An 11501-nucleotide genomic window follows, 5' to 3' on the forward strand; every position below is an offset into this window, starting at 1 on the left:
GTGGATGTTGAAAGCAGATGGACCTGGGCCATGTGAATGGAAATAATTACGGGCATGTACAACAAATTCATTAATCTCAAGAAGGCTTCTTGTGTGGAGCTATTCTGGGAGTATTCTTCATGGATAGTCTTCGCATTTCCTGCCCCCCCCCCCAAATCACTTAATTTTAATTTTCCATCACAAACCTCTTTTCTATGAATCTACGCCCTGCCTCTTACTAATGGGGATTGGAAGCTAAATGGATTTCAGCTAAAACTGCCAATAATGACATATTTCTTAATCCAACTTGCCTGTCCCATATGTTCTGGAGGAGAGGAAAACTTTGAGTATAAATGCAATTGGAGCACTGGGGTGGTTTCATACAACAGGAGCTCAAATGAGTAATCTTTTTCTACATCGTTGTCTATTCCTTTTTAAATGCATTTATCTTGGATTCCAAACACAGAGCAATCACTACCCCTGTATTTTATTTCATGATGTTTAATATTCTGAAAATATACCACGGTTGTTCTGCAATTTTCTTCTTTGTTTTTGCAAGAAATTTGTCAGTCTCTTAAACAGACTCTCAGTAAACCTTGTTCTGTGGTGCCCTTAAAGTTATTGTCTTTCAAGGGACAGTCTGTTCAAATCTCATTCTCCAGAATGCCTGACGTGCTTGAGCAGGATGAGGCCACATGTAAAACCCAGCTGATAGCACTGTGCTGAAGCCAGGCAGTGGCTGTGAGGGATGCCATGATGGCTTTCAAAGCTGAGAGTGATGATGTAGCCAGGGTGGCAACAGATGTGTACATATTTCATTACATACACATTAGTGTACATATTTCAAGAGGTTGGTTATCCATGCCCTTTCAAGTCTGAACACAGGAACTTGTGTGCATAACCCTATGGCATGGTTAATAACCTTTCCAAGATATACAGATGAAAATCCTTCCTCGGTCTCAAAATCAAAGTCAATAAGGCCTGCATCCTTCTCTTCTGAGTACAGCTGGGTTTCATCATATCAGGGAATATTTCCAGCTTATCCATATTCAATTTGTGTTACTTCTTTTTCTTATTTACCACAAATAACTAGTAAACGTGAAAAATGAGGCCAGCGTTTGATCAGTGCTTAACGGAAGCCTTTGAGGATCTCTCAGCTATTGTTCACTGCTACCTGCCAGCAGAATAATGACAAAGGAGAAGAGAGTGTCTGCATTGTATGTAAAGTGATTAGTCTTCTAATGCTGGGGATGTCAGGAAGAACACAGTCAGCAGGTAAAATGCACCTCTGTGTAAATACATAAGGAGCACAAGGCTAGTTTGGAACACGAAAACCATAAAAAATCATCAGTTTCATCAGTTGTAGATTGTGTTTTTATGTATGTATGGTACTAATATACCTTAGGGAAGAATTGCAGTGAGGCGGCATGAAGATGGAGTGTTGGGAGAAGGAATGTAAGGACATTTGGCATGGTAAGTTATTACTGAATATTTATATCACTTAGATTTTGCAAAGGTACATTTCAGGTAGTAATCAGATTTATGAGAGCTAAATGATGGTAGAAAGTCAAGAATGTATTTATCTTATAATTCACTGAGGAACTCAGTGACTAAATGTTCTCAACATTTAGTATTTTTCTGGTGGCTCTTTAAGTAGAGCTTGGTACAAGGTCACAAATATTTTTCAGAGGAATGTCTGAGTTCTTCATGCAACATGCTGTATTTCCAATCTAATCCAAAGAACAGATCTGATTCATGAATAACAGAATTTTGCTGATATTCATTTCTAAATCAAGCCTGAGGATAGCAAACTGCATGTGTATATGTGTCCCCATCAAGAATGGTCTCTGGCAACATACCATTCTCTTTAAAATATACTTTTTCTCCTTAACTGTGATACCTGTGGTTAGGTAATACATTGCAAGTGAGGAAAAAAAAGTCAGCTACTTCAGTAGAGACAAATATTACTTGAATTGCTGTTGTTGTATATTTCCATATCAGTGAAGTACAATCTGCATTATTTTTCTAGTGTTGCAACTTCTTCTTATACCCTTTCCAGTTCACTAGAATTTTCCAAGCTGAACATCTCAGCTGTTTTCTGTTATAGTCTCCCACCTAGGAAGATGATTTAATATCAGCAGTGCCAGCAGTTTGTTCTTCCTCGTGTTGAGATATTTTCTTCCACCCTCCCTATGTATCCTAATGCCTCTTTTCTGCTCATGAACCAGCAAAGCAAAATTACAGCTTCCAGTCTTTCTAGCAACAGGAGTCTCCTAGGCAAAGAAGACTGTGTGTCAAAACAGTCCTGTGTTAGCCAACAAAAAAATTCTTCTGCCTGGTTATGGGACCTTTGCAAAAATTTGTTTAAATCTGATGCAGAATGAGAGAAAAAAAAAAGAATAAAAAAAAAATAAATAAAAAAAAAAAAAAGGTAACTGTTCATGTGACTGTGAACAGGGGAAATAAATTATTTAGATCTTTGTTTAAGATTCTGGAGAAGTGGTAAATTCTACAAGAGTATCATCCAGATCCATGTACCTCTAGCAAAGAAGAAGAAGAGCTAAGGAAGCATGACAATAATTTAATGCATGCAAGTTCTGGACAAGAATAATTATATCTAATGAAAATGCTGCTGTGATGGTGGGCACTGTTTTAATTTACCTCCAGTTGCAGATGATATTTCCTGTATTTTCCCTCTTTGTGTGTGTCTTCTGTGGAGTTATAAATGTATAAATAATGCAGTATAAAAATGTGCATAACCATATTATTAAAATTTATCATGGTATTAGCTTTCAAAAATGAGTAACAAGTTGAAGTTAAAGCTGTTAAAAAAAAATTTTAAAAAGTTGTGTTTTATTTGAGTAGCTCCATTACACAAAGCATTGAAATTTATCTCAGCGTTATTTTATTAGGACTTTTTAATTACTGTGGCAAGTAAGCAGGACTGCCCATTATCTGTGTAAAACTTTTGTATTTATAACATCATACAATTTGCAATAATTGCTACAAAAAATATTCTGTTCCTGTTAAGAGTTTAGTTCAAACTGATATGCAAAAGCCAGTGTTCCGAGGACAGAAGGTTCCCCATTTTCTTTTGTTGGTTATGCTGGTCTTCTAAATCACAGTCATTCTTCTGAATTGAATAACAGTCTTCCCTTTAGCAGTATAGTGAAAGGAAATGTACAAAATCCCTCCCTCAGTACACCAGTAATAACAAGTTCTTCATGCATGCATGGTAGCCAGAAACGTAGTCACTTTTTTCTTTTAAAGAAAGCCTGCTCTTTACGTAATGCAAGACAAGATCCTTTAGTAATCCAAAACTGTTCTTTCAATTACCAGATTTTTTTTTCAAGATACATAGTATGAAGCCCAGCAATTTCTTTCAAAGTGCAGCTTTGATACTTTGTTTCTTTGTGGGATATTTGTATCTATAATAATGAGTGAAGAAAAAAAAAATTACTTCACATACCACATATTCTAGCTTACCTGTCATCTTCAAAAAATTAAATGTCAGGTAGCAACATTGGATTTGAATTAGTAGCAGCTGTGTTCTCATCATACTACTGAACTGAACAAAACCCTTTGTACGCTGTTCCCAGTTTGGAGTGATATCCAGATTTAAATATTTCAGGCAGGAGTGATTTTTTTTTCTTTAGTGAATAAACTAACCAAACAATTGTTTAAAGATAGCTTGTGTCCTACATGGTTCTGTAGTATATCTGTGGGAGATCCAGTCTTTGCATTCAGAACACACATAATGAAACAAGAAATTCAGGGATTGTAGGAGCAACACAGGAAATAACACAAATTCATTCAGCTCATAATGAGATTTTTAAAGAACTGCTGAGATGATTTCAAATATCTGTATTGGCTGCAAACAAGTTTTTGTCCTTGAACTATCTTGACTTTATTCAGTTCAGAACAGTTTAATGTTTGCATTATAACTTCACAGCACTCAGAATCAGACACAGAAAAGAGTCATTTAGATCTATTGCACTCCCACTTCTTTGCTGGTCAAGGCAGTGTTGTTCCTTAAATTGTATTTTTCTATTGTTAGCCTAGCCAGGATAAAGATTTATTAGGCTGCTGTTGAAAAAGGAACAGCTAAGAAAAGGGAACCACACAGCATGAAGATGAGAAGGCATCCAATTTTGGAAGCTGATAGATTTGGGTCCCGGTTTTCATGCCAAAATGTGGCAGGAGAGTACATGAGAAGCCTCCTACCCGTAACTATGGAACTGTTAGTAAGGATGTCCACTTGTGTCTTACATGGAAATATAAGTGCCCTATGAGATAATCAAGTTTATGACCTTAGATAGTGTGTTGGGTTAGTTCAGTGATATTCTGGCAGCAGGAGGGCCACAGGGGTGGCTCCTGTGGAAGCTGTTGGAAGCTTCACCAGTTCCATTCCCTGCCCCACCTCTGCCCAAGGCTGAGGAGATCTGGGAAGCTGGATGGGCCTCTGTGAGTAACATTTTCAAGAAAGGGAAAATGAAACTGCAAAAATATAAGGAAAGGACCCACAGAACAGAGGATGAAGAGAGAGAGCAACACCAGAGAAAAGACCCCAAGGTCAGTGAAGCAGGAGGGGGAAAGGTGCCTGAGCAGAGATCTCCCCACAGCCCATGGTGAGATGGCAGCTGTGCCCCTGCAGCCCATGGAGGAGCACGGTGGAGCAGTCCCTGAAGGACCACAGTGGGGTAAATGTGGATTTATAGCCCCCGAAGTGTCACAGGGGGGAAATGCAAAGCAGCAGCCTGTGCAGGAACATGGAGAGGGGCAGAGGTGGATCTGCAGCCATGGAGGAGCCCATGGGGGAGGAGGTGACTCAGGGGCACCCAGCACAGTCTGTGCCTGAGGGACTGCACCTGTGGGAGGGACTCGTGTCCCAGGGGTTCCTGAAGGACTCTCCCATGAGAGGGACTCCACGTTGGAGTGGGGTGAGGCTGTGAGGAGACCTTCCTGGAGGAGGAAGGAGCGGCAGAAACAGCGTGTGGGGAACTGACCCTAAACCCCCCCTGCCCCTCCCTCTGCCCTGAGCGGAAGGCAGCAGGGAAGGGATCCAGGAACAGGGAGAAGGCAAAGGTGGGAAGGAAGGTGTTAAGATGTGGACATGTTTCCTCTTTCTCCTTAAAGATGAAATTAGGGGGTGTTTTTCCTTCCCAAGTTGAACCTGTTTGGTTCAGCAGGACAGGTTCAGGTGTATATCCTGTTACCATAATCAAGGAATGCAAACTTCCCTCTCCTTGTCTCAATTCATGAGCCTTAAGGTGGATTTTCTCCTCCCTGTCCCACAATGGGGGTGGTGGGTGAGGGAGCAGAGGCCCGGTTTATACCAGCTGGGCCTAAACCATAATGGGCAGCTGCAGCGAACATGTCAGGGGCAAACAATTTTTTGGAAGTTTGATTAAAAAGGAATACTAGGATTAACTCTTAGGTATGTCTGGTTTTGATTTTAAATCCTGTTGAGTGAGGAAAAAAACAACCATATCACCAAGCAAACAAAAACAAACAAAAAAACCCACCAAATCCTAAGAAAAACTTCTCCTGATTTTAAAAGACAGAAATGTAGATTATAAGGTGGTTTTTTTGATATATATATGAAATTTTCTAAGGTTTGTTGTTTGTGTGCTGGATAAAGGGAAGTGCTGTACTGGAGAGGAAAATTAGGAATCATATGACCATTGATAGAAGGCTGCAAAATTGTAATTATGCCAGTGAAGATGCCATTCTTTGATAATTGTAGTGTAATTATTAAAAAAATAATAAATATGAACATACTTTAGTATTTAACAAAAATAACTAATGCATCCTTTGTCTTCCTCTTCCCTGTTAGTCAGGTGTCCTTGTAGATCTTCAAAATCATCTTTTAGTCCTTTATTAAACACTAGTGAAAGAAAAAAAAAACTTCAAATACTGCATAAAGCATCATTGAAGGCATGTGATGTAGTGCTTCTTGAAATGAGTAGAGTTGCCAGTGGTTAAGTCCTGTGGTCTCTCATCACAACCCCAGGTCAAGAACTCCACAGCTGAAATCGTTCTTTGCAGCTGGAGTGGTTACATCAGCATAGCAGATTATTGTGCTTCAAGTTACTCTGTGCCAACTATGCCAAATTGTCCTTGTGCTTACATACAGAATATATGAGGTAGTGCCACTTATTTTGGGCTGTTTTCCTCTGGAGAATCCTGGGTGTATGTTTGATGAGTTTCTTTGTTTTGTTTTCACTTGACAGAAAGGTTGGCTTCCCAGAAGAGGATTCACCCCAACCTGCTAACTCAAGGCACCACTCCATATGGGCATGCATTCCTCACTATTCACAAACACTTGCCACAAGTGAATGGATGCACTCTTCCATTTCCTCTGATATGCTGTGGAATAGAGAATCCTTCATACAGGTAGGAGGACTGTGACATACAGTTCTGTGATGCACTGCTTCTGTGAAAGAGGAGGAGGCAGGGACTAAGGGCAAAAGGTGACCTTGAAAAAAACAAACCAAAGCATGATAGGGTCTGATAGGCAAAGAATTAACTTCATCCCAACCAGACACAGTACAGATACCAAGGATGTTAAGTGCACAAGGAAAAAATAACCCCATCCCCTCCACCATGAGCCTCTCTGCTACCAGCCTTACAAGCTACTCTAAGATCAGTTTTTTCCAGCACATACAAATAGAAATTTTCTGCAAGCCAAACTCAACCCTGACTGGTGACACCTGTACAAACACACTTGACAGAGGGGTTTCAGTGGGACTGATTACCTCCTGATCTTTACTTAAAGCCAAGGGCAGGCAATCTTGAACAACATCCTTTGCTCTACCAAGTGGCCTCAGGCAACTGGCAAGCCATAAAAAAATAAGGGAGAAAATTCTAGTCATGACAGTCTGCTCCTATGATGGTTAACAGGATGTAGATCTGCACAGTAAAAATAATGTTAAAACAGATCATCAGGGAGTCTCTGCCTCCAAAGGATGCCTTATGTGGGAAACTTTAAAAATACTAAGAACACGTAAACATGTGAGCTGGAATTCTCTGGTTACAGTTAGACATATAAGCCAAACCTGAAAGCGGATCACTTAAAAAATAAAACTTTTAGGGAAGAAAAACAAATGCAGAGCAGTGACTGTCAGAGCAAATAATTTGTGTTATTCATAACTAGTCCACCTGATATTTGCTGTGGCTTTTCTGGTTTTTATTGAGCCTTGCTCTCCACATGTGCCTACTCTCCAACAGATTCCATTGTAAGGCACCAGGAAGATAAGCTATTGTCAAGGTTTAACACTGAGCTGGCAATTAAGCAAACGACACATGTTCTCTATTAAACCCCCTCCCTTCACAGAGAAGGAAAAGGAAATAGAATAAGGAAAAGTCTTACAGGTTGGAAACTAAACTATATATAAACAACAACCCTGATAAAAACATCATTGATGAAGAAGAAAACAGTGAAATATGTGCAAACATACATATTGGTTTGGACTAGATTATCTTTCGAGGTCCCAATCCCTAACTTTGTATGATTCTATGAACTTCTTATGAGTCTGATCTCTTTCACACCCTCAATAGCACTCACATCACCACTGAAGCTTCAGGGCAGGCCCTGGGAAAGACTCAGGCTGGGGTCCTGGGATCAGTGGCAAGAGGGAACTAGATGCAGGAACACACAGACTCAGGAATACATGGATCAAGATCAAAGGCAGATGAATGGATGGAGTCTCCCCAGGACATGAGAGCAGACAGCTCTGAGTGGAGGTATGTATGGACTATTTCATATCCTGGAGGTCTTCCTTCAATATTAATTACTATTCAGCTTAAAAAAGACCATTCCTGACTACAAAAGAGAAAATGGTCATGAAGACCACACTTGGGTCTAACAGCTTATAAAAAGTTCTTTTCTTGTGGCTTGGGGTTTTAAGCTATCAGTGCAGCACCAGTAACTTCAGTACACCTCAGTTTCAAGCTGATCTCAGTTTCAATGTTTTCTGTAATTCTAGAGGTGATATTTGCATAGAGCAGGATGAGGAAAGCTACTGTCAGGGTTAATTCTCTTTCCTTATGCTTCAACGTGTCCATTGGGGAGGAATTAGGCAAGGCTGGAGGGACTGCAAACTAAGACCAGGTGAAGATTCATCTCCATCACCTCTTTCCTGCTTTTGTCTCATGTTCTGCAATCCTTTAGCTGTGTCAAAGCATCTTTCTTACTTTCTTACTTCCCTAAAGCCAAGGGAGAGCCTGCACAAAGAACAGCATTTCTTCAGTTTCTTCACCTGTGGCTTTACCACCCAGGTGTGCTTGAACACATGTTGCTGCTGTCCTACCCCTGATAGGTCATAGTTGAGAGACATGCCTTTTCCTGTCTCTAATGAACCTGCCTTTTTTCCTTTAAAGATCCTCAGAGATGAGGAACTAATGTAGGGGCTGGATGGGACCTCAAGGATGAAGTGATTTTTAAGAAGAAACAAAACACTCTCAACTGGAGTCTGGAAAGTGAGTAATTTGAGGTTAGCTTTCCATATGTTCCTCTGCTTCTGCTTGAGGATCTCTTTTTGTGAGATGGCTTGCTGTTTCTCTGGGATGAAAATGGGGTTTCTTGAAGGAATTACATATGAGAAGTTTCTACTGTGATAGCAAATAGGCAAGGTAGGGGAAAGAATATTTTGTGTGTGATTTTTTTTCTTATTTTTTTTATCCTTTGATTGATTTTTCCCATCAAAATACAGTATGGGCTGATTATTGGTTTGAACTGATATCATTGGTATTCTCTTTATCCACAGAAAAAGTGCAGCTGAAGCTGCCATAGGTGTATGAAAAGCTTTTCTATTTTGAACACCTGTCCATCAAGTGTCTTACCATAAATCCATTTCAAGTAGGTAGATCACTAAGTGACACTTTTTCATCACTCTCAAACTGCATTTGGACAATGGATGTTGACATAAGACTTTTTGTCTCTGCCAGCACTCCTAAATCACAAACCTTTCCTATTTCTGTGTGTGACTTAAGGAAATAGAGTTGTGCCCTCAAATATAGAATTGGTTTTGTTTTCTTTAGAAGAAATACTTTGAGGCTTGGATATCACCTGCTCTTTCTTCTGCCTGTGAAAACCTGCCTATCAACAGGAGGAAACAGTAAAACTGGCTCTTGCAGGATAGAGAGATTGATCTGTGGTGCCTTCTATAACTCTTTTTAGAGGAAAGGCTGATAAACCTAGTTATGTTATCAGTGAGAAATTAGTAGAGAGCAAGCTTCTTTCTTCACTTTAGATACTTGCTTTTGACAAACTGATGATGTGGCTGTACAAAACTAACAACTGAACCCCAGAAGAAATGCCATAATTTTCTAAACAGGACAGGGGGAATGTAAATGGTAGTCTAGAATAATATGTAAGTGTCAGCTAATGAAAGCTTACCTGTGCATGGTATATTCTAACCCATATTTATGTTGTAGGTAGAAGGGGAGACATGAATGAGTTGCTTAAGATTAAAATAACTAAATAGAACCAATATAATTTACTTCTTTAAACTCAACTAAAAGTTGTTACCACAAAAAAAAAAAAAACCCAAACGTTTTAAAGGCAGTGAATGTCAAGATTACACTTCTCCATGTTCTCACAAATTCCCTTCTCTTGGCATGCAAACAAGTTGCCAGTCATCGTAGAAAATGTTTTGGCAGTACCTTTCTGACATTTCTGTGTGGGAGGTGTAAGAAGAAATATCAAGTTTGCTCTTTGCTGTTACAGTTCTCTCAAGAAGTGATTTTTGAGGTGGAGATGCTTTCTGAAAGCTAAGCAATGGGGATTGTCAGAGGTTTCCAAAGGAGGAAATTGTTGGAGTTGTCAGAATGGCCTTTTAAAAAGTATATTTATTATTTTTCTACCTGAGCAATAACCTGTTACAAACAGACTTGTGTGCTGGGTTTGACCCACTTCCACCAAACTCCAGCCTCTTGGGACCTAAGTCCAAGACCTCAGCTGCCTTAGGGGGTTTGCCTGACTTGTGTGTGGGTCCTGGAAGCCCTGTGGGTTGGTGACAACAGGGAAGCCAGCAAAAGAAAGGACAGGTGATGACCCCAGCACAGATCTCTCCTCTGTGAAGTGACCTGAAAGCTCTAGTGATCCAGGTTTCTTCAGAAACAAGAATGCACAAATCCTGCAAGTTCTAATGAAGAGTGAATGATCTCTGCTCCCTCTCAAGTCTCCTGTGGCTGCAGACTGAGCAACATCTCTGGAGCCCTGGATGGCTTTTCTCTTTATTGTCCAACCTGGTAAAAAGGCAAACCAGGAGGTGACAAAAGCACTACCCTTTGTTTAAAAAACACAAACCCTGATTTGACTCTACTCGAGTCTAGTGTGTCCAAGCAGGGGGAAGCCTGTTTCCAGTCCATCTCAAACCAAGTAATCCTCCCATGGTTTCATCAGCAGGTAAAGCATGGGGTGATGCCACTTTCCATTTCTTTTTATCACCAGGAAGGCAGATATTTGCCTCCCTAGGCAGGTGCAGGTGCATAATCCTACAGCATGGCCTTAGCCCATTTTGGATAGAGGCCGGAGTCTCCTGTGTGATCTCTTTTCAGATGGTTTACTTCCTTCCATGAATCCTATTTAAGGTAGAAAGCAGCACACTTACACACTATTATCACTGTTCATGTAATGGTAAGCACTCTGCTGGGTGACTAAATTGCTCTGCCTTACCCATATTAACCTTGAGCCTCCAAAAATAGAAAATAAAATAACAAACCCCAACCCAAATAAAAACAACCAACCAAACGGAAGCCTAATGGAAGTCAGAAGAGGCAGGAGGAGAAAAGGCTTTTGGAAGGGCAGCATGCAAACCAGTTTCCTGGAAAAGAGTGCTTGGTGTGCAAGATCTGTAAACTGTGAAGGTTTTAAAGGGCATGGTCACAACCCTGCTGCTGAGGAGCTGTTGAACTGTGGCAGGTTGCATATGGGCTGCAGTCAAAGGAAACTTTGATTCTGTTTTGAGCTGGTGTGAAGTCAGAAGCAAAAGGGCAGTGCTGTTTCTCTAGTATAAAAAAGACTTAAGTGAAAAAAATTTGAATGCAAGACAGCCTGGTATTTGTGGAATGAGTGGGGTGGGAAAAGGGGTTAGTCAAAAATCAAAAAATCCAGTGTTTTGTTGTTTTTTTGTGGTTTTTTTTTTTTTTTTTTTTGAGAGAGAGAAATTGATTCCAAGCCTTTTAATTTGGTCATTTTTCCTATTTAGTTTCTTCTGTTTGGTTGTTGTCCAGTAGTACTACGCTAATACATTATTAAGGCACTTCAGAGGTCATTGTCATTATTTATGTTTTTTCTTTGTATTTTTACTTCACACACTATGCAAGCTAAGCTTTGGTCCAAGGAGGCAGAAGCAGGATTAACCTGGATCTGTCTTCCACTTGCGTCAGAATCCAAGCAGAAACTTGAATAATAACATCTGTTTTCAGACTATCAGATTTCAACTGAATTAGCACCCTGGGAAGGGCTTATATTTGGCATTTTGCCTAATTTGCCTACTGTTCTGAAGTGCTAGGTA

Source organism: Calypte anna, chromosome 1 (assembly GCF_003957555.1).
Source record: "Calypte anna isolate BGI_N300 chromosome 1, bCalAnn1_v1.p, whole genome shotgun sequence".
Classification (NCBI taxonomy): Eukaryota; Metazoa; Chordata; class Aves; order Apodiformes; family Trochilidae; genus Calypte; species Calypte anna.